Source organism: Notamacropus eugenii, chromosome 5 (assembly GCF_028372415.1).
Source record: "Notamacropus eugenii isolate mMacEug1 chromosome 5, mMacEug1.pri_v2, whole genome shotgun sequence".
Classification (NCBI taxonomy): Eukaryota; Metazoa; Chordata; class Mammalia; order Diprotodontia; family Macropodidae; genus Notamacropus; species Notamacropus eugenii.
This window is the reverse complement of record NC_092876.1, coordinates 434,998,010-435,012,172: the sequence shown is the minus strand read 5'-3', so window position 1 is coordinate 435,012,172 and position 14,163 is coordinate 434,998,010. Positions and strand designations below refer to the sequence as shown.

The following is a 14,163-nucleotide window of genomic DNA, read 5'->3' as shown; positions in this document are numbered from 1 at the left end:
GCTTCGTGGCACAGCATGGACAGGACTGGAGCAGACTTGAGGGAGCAGAATCACGGGTAGCAGCTGTGGTTCCCAGATTTCTCAACCCACAAACTCCAAAGACAGCTTCAAAGGTCAGTAAGATAGCTCTTTCACCTGGGTGAGAGGGGTGTGAGCTCTGGCCCCAGCTCCAGCCCCAGCCTCAGAGCAGCAGCAGCCAGTAAGACAGCAGCATTCACTTTTGGAGCCCTTCACCTAAAGACCCTGGGGGAATTGAGTGCTGCTGATCTGGATCTCAGTTCTGAGTGGCAGTCCTGGGGTGAAGAGGAGTGTTGGCGTAATGGAGCTGGTGGTGGCTGTAGAGAGCTACTCTCAGATCCTGGGCAGAAAAGAGTGCTTGTGATTGCTCACAGACCAGAGAGCAGATCAGGAGAGGAGTAAACTCCTCTTCCTTGATTGTGCTACCTTGGAGGAACTGAGAACTTACAGGTCCCTAGAGTATACCCTCCACTTGACAAAGGACTCAAAGGTCAAGTAACTGGCTGAGAAAATGCCCCAAAAGGGGAAAAAATAAGACTATAGAAAGTTACTTTTCCAGTGAAAAGGTATTTTTTTCCATCATTTCAGATGAGGAAGAACAAAGCACACCATCAGACAAAGACATCAAAGTCAAGGCTTCTATATTCAAAACCTCCAAAAAAAATACACCATGGTCTCAGGCCATGGAAGAGCTCAAAAAGAATTTTGAACATCAAGTAAGAGAAGTAGAGGAAAAATTGGGAAGAGAAATGAGAGCAATGCAAGAAAATCATGAAAAGCAAATCAACAGTTTGCTGAAGAAGACCCAAAAAATGCTGAACAAAATAACACCACTAAAAATAGACTAACCCAAATGGCAAAAGAGGTCCAAAAAATTAATGAGGAGAAGAATGGTTTAAAAAGCAGAATGGGCCAAATGGAAAAGGAAGTCAAAAAGCTCATGGAAAAAACTAGTTCCCTAAAAATTAGAATGGAGCAGATGGAAGCTAATGACTTTGTGAGAAACCAAGAAATTATTAAAAAAAAAAAAAAAAGAGGAAGAAACTTAAAAATAGCAGGCAATGCGAAATATCTCATTGTCTAAACAACTGACCTGGAAAATAGATGCAGGAGAGACAATTTAAAAATTTTTGGTCTACCTGAAAACCACGATCAAAAAAAGAACCTAGATATCATCTTCCAAGAAATTATCAAGGAAAACTGCCCTGATAGTCTAGAATCAGAGAGTAAAATAAAAATGGAAAGAATTCACTGATCACCTCCTGAAAGAGATCCAAAAAGGAAAACTCCTAAGAATATTGTAGCCAAATTCCAGAGTTCCCAGGTCAAGGAGAAAATATTACAAGCAGCCAGAATGAAACAATTCAAGTATTGTGGAAATACAATCAGGATAAGATGGGATTTAGCAGCTTCTACACTAAGGGATCAAAGGGCTTGGAATATGATATTCCAGAGGTCAAAGGAGACAAAATTAAAACCAAGAGTCAGCTACTCAGCAAATCTGAGTATAATACTTCAGGGGGAAAAAATGGAATTTCAGTGAAATAGAGGACTTTCAAGCATTCTTGTTGAAAAGACCAGAGCTGGATAGAAAATTTGACTTTCAAATGCAAGAATCAAGAGAAACATGAAAAGGTAAAGAGGAAAGAGAAGACTTAAGGAACTCATTAATTTGAACTGTTTACATTCCTACATGGAAAGATGTTATTTGTAACTTATGAGATCTTTTTCAGTATTAGGGTAGTTAGAGGGAAAATATATATGTAGATGTGTATGGGTATGTAGGTATGTATATGTACATGTGTGTATGTGTGTATATATATACACATATACGTATATATACATATATTTGTGTGTGTGTGTGTGTATATATATATACACACATAGACAGAGGGCACAGGGTGGACTGAATATGAAGGGAGAATACCTAAAAAAATAAAATTTACTGTGGAATAGAATGTACTAGGAGTAAGAGAAAGGGAGAGGTAGAATATAGCAAATCATCTTGCATTAAAGAGGAAAGAAAGAGCTTTTACAATGGAGGGGAAGAAGGAGGAAATGAAAGGAAACAATTGAGCCTTACTCTCATGGGATTTGGCTTAAGGAGGTAATAACACATACTCAATTGGATGTGGAAATCTACTTTACCCTGCAGGAAGGCAAGGGGGAAGGGGATAAGAGGGAAGATAATAGAAGGGACAGCAAATTGGGGGAAGGGATAATCAGAAACAAACACCATTGTGGGAGAACAGGTCAAGGGAGAGAATGGAATAAATGGAGGGTAGGATAGGACAGAGGGAAATGTGGTTAGTCTTTTACAACATAACTATTATGGAAGTGCTTTGCATTGTTACACATGCATGACCTGTATTGAATTGCTTGTTTTCTCAATGATGGTGAGTGGGAAGGGAGGGAGAGAATATGGAACTCAAAGCTTTAAGAATGAATGTTAAAAATTGTTTTAGCATGCAACTGGGAGTTAAACTATACAGGCAATGGAGTATAGAAATCTATTTTGCCCTACAGGAAAATAGAAGGGAAGGGAGATGGAAGAAGGGTGGGTAATAGAAGGGAGGATAGACTGGAGAAAGGGGTGGATGGAGTGCATGCTGTCCTGGGAGAGATGGGGAGAAAATTTTGAAATCAAATTCTTGTGGAAGTGAATGTTAAGAACTGAAAAAAAAATAAATTATATATAAGATTCAAAAAACAAGAAATGAAAAGTTACCCTATAGCTCTCTGGAATCTTCAGTTTCTCCCTCTCTTCTGGTTGGTTCCATTTCCTCTGCCTACGAACATGTTCAGGTCTCCCCATCCCTCAAAATAAATAAACAAAGAAAACAAAAAATTCCATTACTCCCTCAAAAGTATGACCCTTTCTCCTTCCATTTCCTACCACACTTCTTCAAAAAAAAACAGCCTAAAATCAATGCAAGTACATCCTTGCCATCCACTCCTGAACCCTCCCTCCATCTGCTTTCTTTTCTCCTCAGTACCTGTTGAACATAAGTGCTTTTTCAGAGTCATCAATGATTTCTTAATCACCAAATCCAATGGCCTTGTCTCAGTCTTAATCCACCTTACCATGTCTGCAGTATTTGACACTAATCCACTCCAAGTCCCTTCTTCCTGAAATTATCCTACCCCTTGGCTTCCATGACACAGCACTTAGTTGATCTTCCTCCAACCTCTCTGACTTCTTTTCCATTTCCTAAACAATTCTCTTCCTCCTACCATTCCACCTTGGTTAGTGACACTTCCCAAGGCTCTATACCTGGCCTTAATTTCTCTTTCTACATTCTCTCTATCTTTAATAACCTCTATGTAGATGACTCCCTAAGATTTACTTCTAGATCTAACCTCTATCCCACTCTAGGCCTACATATCCAGTTGCCTGACTCCATTTGGATGTCCCACCAGCCTTCAAGCTCAACATGCCCCAAATCAAACTTATCATCTATCCTCTCCCTAAACCAGATCCTCCTCTGGACTTCTCTGTTTTTTCCAACCATTTCATCAGTCAGACATCTTTGACTCCTAACTATACCTCATCCTTCACATCTGATCAGTTGCCAAGTCCTGTCAATTCCATCTCTACCAATATCTGTCACATCCATCTCATCTTTACCATTCTCATTGCCATACTCATGTATGCCCTCATTACTTTCACAACTGTAAGATGTAACTTGTCTCCTTGCCTCCTGTCTCTCCCTGTAGAGCTCACATTTTAATAGTGGAGACAACATGAAAATTGCTATGTACATACAAGGTATATACAGCATAATTGGATAGTAATCTCAGAAGGAAGACACCAGTCAGATGTGGGAGACAGGAAAGGGAGACATACCGGGAAAAGCCTTTTGAAAGTGGGATTTGAACAGAGTCTGGAAGGAATTTCAGAGGTGAAAATGAGGAAAGAGAGCAACCCAGGCATGAAGGATAGCCTGGAAAAGGGCACAGCATAGGGTGATGAAGTGTTGTACAAGAAACAGCAAATATTCCAATATAGACAGAGCATAGCATTCATGGAGGGGAGTGAAGTACAAAATGGCATAAAAGGATAAAGCCACATTTGAAGGGCTTTAAAAGCCAGAAAGAGAATTTTACATTTCATCTTGGAGGTAATGAGGAGTCACTGAAGTTCATTACGTAGGGGGATAACATGATCAGATTATCAATTTAGGAAAATCATTTATCAGTCAAGTGGAAGATGGATTGGAGTGAAGAAAGATTTGAGGCAGGTTACTAGAACAGTCCAGTTGGGAGGGGATGAAAGCCTATATTAGACTGGTCAAAAGAAATGGATGTTGTGAAAGTAGAAACAAGATTTAACAACAGATTAGATCTGTGGGATGAGTTTGAGTGAGGAATTGAGGATGACACTGAGGTTTCAAGGCTAGTTGACTGGGAAGATGATGATACCCTCAACTGTAATAGGAAAACTGGGCAGAAGGAATAGTTCAAGGGAGAAGATAATGACTTCGGTTTTGAACATATTGAGTTGGAGGTGCCTAAAGCATAACTCTGATCACGTTACTGTCTTACTCAAAAACTTTTTACAGCCTCTCCATTTTCCATAAAATTCAAATATATCAGCCTGTCATTCAATACTCTCTACAAATGGCTCCAACCTATCTTACCAGCCTTATTTAACTCTTGTCCTCTTCACAATCTGTGGTCTAGCCAATACGAATTACTAATCATTGTTATTACATATTCTTCATTTTCCTACCTTCACACTTTTTCTAGAGCTGTTCCTTCAACCCATAATGTCTGTTACCTATTCTTTACTTTTCCTTCTCCATGCCTTTTTTTAATGATGTTTCTTCTACCTGGAACACCCTCTGAACATTCCATTACGTTTAAATCCTACCTATCTCACTTGAGAGGGCAACTAGGTGGAACAATGGATGGAATGCTGGGCCTGGAGTCAAGAAGAGTCACCTTCCTGAGTTCAAATCTGGTCATAGACACTTACTATGTGACCTTGGGTAAGTCATTTAACCCTGTTTGCTTCAAGTTTCCTCATCTGTAAAATGAGCTGGAGAAGGAAATGGCAAACCACTCCAATATCCTTGCCAAGGAAATGCCAAAGGAGATCATGAAGAGTTGGACACGACTGAAAAATATATCTCTTTTGAGATTCAGCTTAATTCTGCCTCCTCTCTAAGCCTTTTCTTGATTATTATAAAACAGACAAAAAAAAAATGTGATCACACAATTCCCCTATCATTCTCTATTTTCTAATAGTACTTTAGTTCAACAAATTCAATTCAACAAACATCTATTAAGTATGTGCTTTCACATTAGGCTACATATTTGCCTCGGACTACACTAAACCATGTAATCCTTGAAAGGAGAAACTATATCCTACTCCTCTTGGTTAACTCCTATACTCTTTAGCACACAGTAAGTCCTCGATAAATATTTGTGGCACTGAACTAAAGAGTACCGTTGTGCCGTTGCCTAAGCTTCCCAGCAACATAATTGCCTTAAAACAAAATCATTAACCCTCAGAACCAAAATAAGAAGAATCACCAAATAAGTTGTTCCAAACAAAATCGTGGTTAAAGAGGGTACTTGCTTTCAAATCCCAATACTTCTACAGCTGACATCTTTTACTAGCTGCGATATCCACTACTCATTACATGATGCCTATCCTGAACCCGTCAGCTACACAGGCCCTCCCTCCAGTAATTACTCTGTGTTTATTTATATTACATTTCATTGTTTCCCCTCAATATAATCTAAGCTCTCTGAAGGCAAGACTTTTGTCTCTGCATCCTCAGAGTCTAGTGCAGCACCAGACAAACAAGGGTCACCTCAGAAATATTTGCTGGAGTAGTACAACATTCACAGCACCCTAGATTTAGAGCTCAAAGCCCTTATAGATCATTCCAATGCCTTCATTTTATAGATGAGAAAATTGATCTTGAGAGAAAAAAGCCTTGCATTTTTTCAAATATGAAAAAGTCCAGATTTGAACACAGATCTTTTTAACTCACTGTCAGTAGTCTTGTCACTGTATGTACCATGTGGCTCCATAGCTCTGCTTGTAAATGGAGGGCAAATCATTCTATATCCCAGGGCCCTACTATCACTCCAAAAACAAAAACCCAACTTTTTGGGGGAGAAGCAATCAGAGTTAAGTGACTTGCCCAGGATCATACAGTTATTAAATGTCTAAGGACACATATGAACTCAAATCATCCTGACTCTAAGGCTAATGCTCAAGTCACTGCCCTATCTAGTTGCCCCCAAAAAGAAAAAACACTTTGTAAAATATGAAAGATCATGGTCAGCCTTGTAGGAGAAAAGAATTAATAAAAAATTATATTTGGAGTCAAAGGTCTTGGATTCAGATCCTAAATTCTGCTATTGTTTGACCTTGAACAAGTCACTTAGTTCCCTTAAGTGTAAAATTGAAGGAGCAGATTAGATGATCTGTTTGGGGCAGTCTACTATTTTCCCTGGCTCTCCTCCTCCCTATCTAACAGCTCCTTCTCTGTCTTTCTTGTTGGATCTTCCTTCAGATCAAACCTTCTAACCTTATATGTCCCTCAGGGTTCAGCTGGGATTCTCTTCTCTTTTCCCTTTCTGCTGCTTATCTTGGTGATCTCAGCAGCTGCCATAGATGGATTTAATTACCATCACTGATGCTTCTCAAAACTATTTCCTGCTCCTCTCTGACCTCCAATCTTTCATCTCCAACTGCCTTTCAAACATCTCAAATTAGATATGCAGTAGACATCTTAAACTCATGATGTCCGAAACAGAACTCATTACCTTTCTCCTAAACCTCCCTAACTCCTACCTTCCCTGTTACTGTAGAGAGAAACACCATCCTCCCAATCCCTCAAAACCTATGAGTCATCCTGGATTCCTCATTATCTCTCATGCCCCATATCCAAACTATTGTCAAGGACTGTCAATTCTACCTTTCTAGCATCTTCTCAATATGCCCTCTTGTTCCCTTCTGACACTGCCACTGATTCGATTTAAGGGGTTCAGGGCCTCCTCAAGGACTAAAGTACAGGAGAGGATAGTCTGGAATGAATTCACAGACTCAAGCATTCTTTAAGTCAAGGTGGCAAAGGTTCGTTGTAATGCCAATATAGTGGACAGAGCTCCTCAAGGAACTTTCATTCCTTAAGGAACTTGAAACTTAACAGGAATGAAGCTTGTACTCCGACCCCATCACCATCACTCCAGTAAAGGCCCTTGTGACCTCATACCTAGATTACTGCAATAACAAGCTCAGTGGGTCTGCCTGCCCCAAGACTCTCCCCACTCCAAACCATCCTCCATTCAGCCACTAAAGTGATTTTCCTGAATAGAATGTCCAAATATGTCATATACCTCCCAACTGTCCACTCAATAAACTCCAGTGGCTCCTTATTGCCTCCAGGAACAAATACAAATGCTGTTTGACATTCAAAGCCCTTTATAACCTGGCCTCCTCCTACCTTTCCAGTCTGCTTATACCTTACTCCCTAACTCACACTTTTCAATCTTGTGACACTGACCTCCTTGTCTGACATTTTCTATGGCTGTCCTCCATGCCTCCTCCTATCCAACTACTGACCTCCGGTATTGTTAATGTATTGTTGCATAATGGAAAGATCTTTCCCATCCATTAATGGTCCATGTGACTTGCTTGAGTCATATGAAAGCCTAAGTCACATGAGTCTGTGATGGGAGGAGCTTGCCCAATGGGTGGGGCAGGAAGGGTGGAACAGAGCTAAGAAGAAGTTGGACACAGCAGTTAGAGCTGAGGGAGACAGAGGAAGCAGGCAGTGAGCTGAGTGTTCCTTTGTGGGAAGGCCCTAGCAGGGGGAAGGCTTGGGGATGATGGTGGCCCCTGCATTGTTACTATACATAGATTTCTTTGTTGCTATGATGGATTTGGCTTTCTGGTATTTAAATAAATGTTTTGGTTCTGTCTTCCATGTGAAGAGTCTGTTATATTTTGCAATTCAGAATTACACCGCATATTCACAGCCACTGTAGGTGCTGTGAATATCAAGTTGGCACTACACCTCCCTGACTTCCTTTAAGTCCCAACATAAATCCTACCTTCTACAGGAAGTCTTCTCCAACTCCTCTTTTAATTATTTAAAGAGTGACCTCCCTCTTTCAATTATTTCCTATTTATGCTATATGTTACCCACATTGTATATGTTTGTTTGCAGATTGTCTGTCCCATAACTTGTTAATTCCTTGAGAGCAGTTACTGTTTTGGCTGTTTTTATACCCCTAGCACTAAGCACAATACCTGGCACATAATAGGCTCTTAATAAATGTGTATCGATTGACTGACTGGAAGGGAGAAGGTGTTTATTGACTCATTTTAGATTTTTTTCATAGCATAAACCCCAAAGTTATCAACCTCCTCCAGTGAGTTCCTGAACAATTAGAATCTGTCTTGTCTCTTCACCATTGCTGCTTATATAGGCCTGGTTGGAAGGCCTCTTTCTCTAAAAACTGCTTGTGTGTACTGTGCTTCTGGAGTCTATGATAAGCCTGTTTCTGAACAGACTGGGCAGCCCTTTCTGAAGATGAATCCACAAGCATCTCTGGGGCCCTGGAAGAAACTCAACCTCTAAGCTGTGATGAGGGGCAGCCCTAGGTCCATGAGGTTTCTGGAGGGAGGAGTAGTCTACTTTGCTCTGAAGGCAGAGAATGATAAAGGTTCTCCTGCTAGACAGATCCCATCCCTTAAGTCCATGACCCCTGGTCCTCCCCCTTTGCAAAAAATGCAGCTGCACCACACAAGTTGTACCTGATCCTATATAGGTGAGGAGAAAGGCCTGTGGAAAACACCATTACTGATAAGTAACTGCTCCTTTCAGGTTTAATGACACGTTGCATCCATCCATAAGCTCTCTCAAAAAAAAAAAAAATCCTCTCCTGGGAGCTTGCCTTGCCTGTAAATAGGAACGACAGCCCCGTTCGAGGAAAGGGGAGAGGGGAGGAGAGGAGGAAGAGGGGGAGGGGGAGGAGAGAGAAAAGGAGAGGGAGGAGGAGTTGCGGTGGCACAGCTAGACTCCGCTGTCTGTGTGTGTGTGTGTGTGTGTGTGTGTGTGTGTGTGTGTGTGTGTGTGTGTGTGTGTGTGAATTAACTAGGGGCAGCAGAGTAAAATCATTACACATGGCATTTATTATGCCATCCAGCCCTCGGAGGAATTCTTCTGGCTCACTTACGTGGCAAATCATGTTCCCGATCGTTCTGGGCAGCGCTCGGGACGCCGGCCTTGCAGTGTCTGGTCCCAGGACCAGGTGTTCAGAGCGCTTCCCGGTCCAACCTCCGTCCTAAGGGGTGCGGGGGTAATAGAGGGCAGCCAGGGAGATGTTATCCCTCCAGGATTGGGGAAGGGGGAAGCCAGAGGGGCAGGGGCAGGAGAAACCACAAGGGAAAAATGAGCCCCCATTCCCCATACTCAAATGGAGAGATGGGGACCGGGGTCCAGCAGAAGCCATTTGGGGGTGGGGGGAGATGGGAGAGAGAGGGTCTCGAGATGGCCTGAGGCGGGTCTGTGGGCGGCGGTGCCCACCCCTCCAGCCCGCCCCGTTTGCATTCCGCCCTCGTCCCCGCGTGTCCCCGCGCGCAGCTGTAATAACCCAAATTACAACGCGAATCTTTCGCTTTTGTGCTCGCCCGGCTGTGGGTGCGGGGAAGCGGCTCTAATAGTCCTCATTAGGGCTGGGGGAGGGGCTGAGGGGGGCAGGGGAGCAGGCAGACTGAACGCCTGTCGTGCGGGGGAGGGCGCGCAGCCCGCTGATGGCTGCTGAGTAATGATTTTTTTTCTAATTGGTGGAGAGCAGCAGCCCTAATGGATGGAGCGTCTCCGCGCGCTGCTTACGCCCTGCACTCGATCAATAAAGGCTCGCTGCGCCTGGCACAGCGGAGCTCCGCCAGTCCTTTGTAATAATGGATGGCTGCAGGTTCCATCAGCCGCTCCCTCCCGCTGACTCAGCCCCGGCCCCCGGGCGCTGCCTGCTCCCCGCGGTGGGGCGGCTTTGGAGTGGGAGCGGGGGGCCCCGGGGGCGGGGGCCGATTCAGGGGGGAGAGGCAGCCCGGGCCGAGCGGCCTCCTCTCCGCCTGACTGCCCCGAAGCCCCACGGCGAGCCGCGAGCTAGCTGCAGCCTCCGAGGACTGGCGCGGGGGTCGCTCCTTAGAGAGCCGGCGGCTTTTGGGGGAGCGGGAGGTCGGAATCAGATGAAAGTCCTGGCTCCCTGCCCCACACAGCCTCCGAGCCCCGAGCACCCTCTTTCCCCGCCGCCTCCCTCCACTTCGTTATCTTGGATGCGGGGTGGGGCGCTGCAGAAAGCCCCCCTTTCCCGGCCCCACCTCCGGGGGACCGTTATCTGTCTAGCCTCCTGTCAGTGTCAGAGGGAAATAAGGCTGGATGAGAGCACGATCCCCTCTTCTTGTACGCACAATTACACACACACACACACACACACACACACACACACACACACCAGGGAGACAAAGGCCATGGCCTTTTTAGCCATCTGTATCTGTATATGTATAGGACATCCTCGCTCCACAACTTACCACCCGTGGTATAATGGAACTCTTGCACAGGGACCCGGGCCCTGCTCCAGAGCTCCCGGCGGGATGTTGGGAAGTCACTTCTTCTCCCGATAAAATGAAAGGGGTGCCCTAGCTGATCTCCGAGGTCCATTATGGCTCTGAAATCCTACGATTACCTTGAACACCTCCCTCTCAGTGCCAAGGATAAGACTAATGGTTTCCCTCCCTGGCCTCAGGGAAAAAGAAGAGATTTTTATTCTGCTTCATGTTTTGAGTGGGTTTAGAGTCTAGGCTAAAGGGGAAGATTGTAGATGGCATGGCTAGGAACTGGGGCCTCGAGAAAGTTGTGGCTTTAGGGCCCAAAGGCAAAGCACTTGAATAACTGAAGGGAGGGGGAGGTGGTGGGGTGACACTACAAAGATTGGGGAGGAGAGTGAGACACCGAAAGGCTCTCACAGCCCAGGACTAGTAGTTTTTTCATTCTCACCATCACCAAAAGTCTGGTTTTTGCCTGGCACGGTACTAGGCACCATACAAAGAGCAGGGTCCCCACCCTCTTCAAGCTTACAACATAATTTTAGATAGGGGGGAGAGTCAGGTGGTCTGCAGCTGCCTCTTCCCTGATAGAGTTCTGTCTCTGTTACCCTGGTGCCTCCCTTACTGAGAGGCTACTGTGACTGCCTGTTCTGTGGAATGTCAGCTGTCTTCCCGATGACAACCAGTCTTTGACGGCCTTAGCGTGCTGCTGGGCTGTGGAAGTGGGGGAAGGGCAGGTGTTTGGCTGACTTAGTTAGGGAAAGAGGGTGTCAGGTCCACATGTTAGATGGGGGGAGGGGCAGTGCTAGAACCGAGTGACCCAAGTACCACCTGCTGGGGTAGTTCGTTCTACTTATTTCTGGATATTCCAGAAGGTTGGCTACCAGAGGAATGATTTGGATTTTGTTCTCTGGTTTTGGCCCATCGATTCTCAGAAATAAAGAAAATAGTCAATCAGCTTTGATAGAGGGAATTCCCCACCCCAATAAAAATATGATTCCCTAAAGTACAGAAGAATAACAACCTGCTTCAGAAATTCTCTTGTGACCGGAAGGGCTCATGTATACTTTGGGAGAATCCTAATTTTCTTGGCTTATTGTCCCGACCCAAACAACATGGAAAATTCACCATCTGATACCATCTAGTCTGTCATCACTTTCAAACATGCACAACATAAAAAAAAAGTTTACTTACAAGGAAAAGAAAACAAATCAGACTCATCAACAAATGGTAAAGACTCATGAACAACAATCCTTTAGAGTCCTGAGTTCATACCCTATGTAGTAGGAACTTTGGGAGGCCTATAGACCTCTTGTCACAATGTTTCAAAATGAAGACAATGCTAAATTTCAATTAGTGGTCATCAAAAATAAAGATGATATTTCTTTTTCCTATTCAAGTTCAGAGTCCCTGAAATCTTTCCAAACTCTGGTTAAGAATTCCTACGGTTTAATGTTTTCTCTTCTATGGTTCTGCAGCATGTCTCCTACTGAATCTCTCTGCAGTCCATCACATGCCACTCTCTTGCCAAACTCCTGCCATGTTCCCTGTTACTGGTTGAGGTCACCACAATACTTCCAGCCTGCCACCCTTGGTGCAGTTCTCAACTCCTCACTCTCTATCACTTCCCATATCCAATCAATTGCCAACTCCTATCCGTTGTACCTTCATAGCATCTCTCCAATATGCCCCCTTCTCTCCTCTGACTCGCCCACCACTTTGGTGCAGGATCTCATCACCTTATTCCTAGACCATTGCAAAAGTCTTCTCCTTGGTCTCATGCCTCAAGTCTCTCCCCACTCTACTTCATCTTCCCCTCACCTATCAAATTCATCTTCCTAAAGTACAGGTCTAACCAAGATGCCTCCCTCCGTTAATAAATCCTAATGGCTTCCTGTTACCTCTAGAATCAGGAGAAAAAAAATCCTCTATTTGGTTTTTAAAGTCCTTCTGAGTCTGGCCCCTTCCTGCCTTTCCAGTCTTCTGACACTTTACCCCACCTTCCATATTTTCTGTAATCCAGAGACACTGACTTCCTTGTTGTTCCTTGCACATCTCCCAATTCTGGTCATTTTCACTGGCTGTCCCACATGCCCAGAACTCTCTTATGCCTCATCTAAAGGGAGGACTTTCTTCAAATTCCAGCTAAAATCCCACCTATAGAAGAGAACTTTTCCTATCCCTCTAGCACTGATCCCTTCCCTCTGAAATTATCTCCAGTTTATTTTGGATACATCTCATTTGGATTTGCACACTAGACTGTGAGCTTCTTGGAATCAGGGACTTTTATTTTTGCCTTTCTTTATATCTCCAAATGCTTAGTTCAGTTCCTGGCACATAGCAGACACTTGATAAATACTAGTTGACTTGACTTTCCTCTACCATCCTACAAAAGTGTCACTCTTCTCCTTCAACAGAACCCTAAGTCCTACAGCCTTCCATCTTTCCCAATAGGTGATTCCCATCTTCTTGTTCTGAACCCCTCAGTCTTAGAGTACCCATGTAAAGAAGCTCTTCTAATTTAGAAACGCCCACTCTGTAACTGGGGAGGCTGGAAGTGATCTACTGCCTAAGTTCTCTTGCCCAAGCCACAGATATTTGGACTCCTTCTGTTTCATTTTTATACAATGCCAAAGGATCTCATCTTGTATTCCTCCAGAATGCTAGTTTCTGCTCATTTCTGTCCAGGCAGAAGCTTGGTCTAAGATCTGGAACACACAGCCTCTCTCACTAAGCAGTGCACCATCCCAAGTACAAGACTGTATTGGGATTAACTCCACCAGGACCCAAGCAGCTTACCTCATCCTATAATGAAGGCCTCCAGTTTCCCCGTATGCCCCAGCCCTTGTCCGATGTTCACTCAGAGGTCAACAGGACAGAGTTCTTCAAATCACCAGGAGCTACCCCCCATTACATCTAGTGTAAAGGAACAGTAAAAAAGGGAGCTAGAATCCCTCGAGCCAGCAATGATACAACCAGGAACAGAAAATTGTACTGTCCCAAATACAAAAACAAGTATTCCTGGAACATAAGATCCAAATTAGGCAGGATTCTACTCTCTAATCTAACTAATCCAACTTCTACTATTTCTCCTCTCATAGTGTGTGCTGATAGCTGGATCTTTCCTTCTTTTTTATTTCATTTTGTTGCTGCTATTTATTTATTTTCCCCCCTCATTCGAGTCCAGCATCCCCACATACTTGCAAGGTATCTCCAAGTATGTCCCATAGGTATCTCAAATTCCATACATCCAAAACAGAAATCAATTCTTTTCTCTCTAAATTCCCTTTTCCTCTTAGCATTCTTATTTCTTTCATGGGCACCACCATTCTTCCAGGTTTGCCACCTGGAAGGCATCCATAGTTCTTCATTCTCTCTTGCCCCCATGCTAATCAGTTGTTCAAGTCTTATTGATTCTACCTTCTCAACATATCTTGTCCCTACTAATGCCATATCCAGCCTACTCCAGGCCTTCATCACCTTTCACCTGAACCATTGTAATATCTACCTCACTGTTCTCCCAGAACCCAATCTCTGTCCTCTCCAATTGAAATGCCATATAACTGCCT

General features: G+C 43.9%; 1 long non-coding RNA gene across 1 annotated transcript in view; it reads right to left on the bottom strand.

Moving 5' to 3' along the window:
- The window catches only part of LOC140503109 (uncharacterized), a 46,665-nt gene extending 41,810 nt beyond the window's left edge, over positions 1–4,855 (bottom strand). Inside the window, exons 1-2 of the long non-coding RNA XR_011966703.1 lie at positions 4,751–4,855; positions 2,747–2,835 (exon numbers count right to left, since the gene is read on the bottom strand). This is a non-coding gene — a long non-coding RNA (uncharacterized lncRNA). The remainder of the gene's footprint in view (positions 1–2,746; positions 2,836–4,750) is intronic.
- Between the last annotated feature and the right edge of the window lie 9,308 nt (positions 4,856–14,163).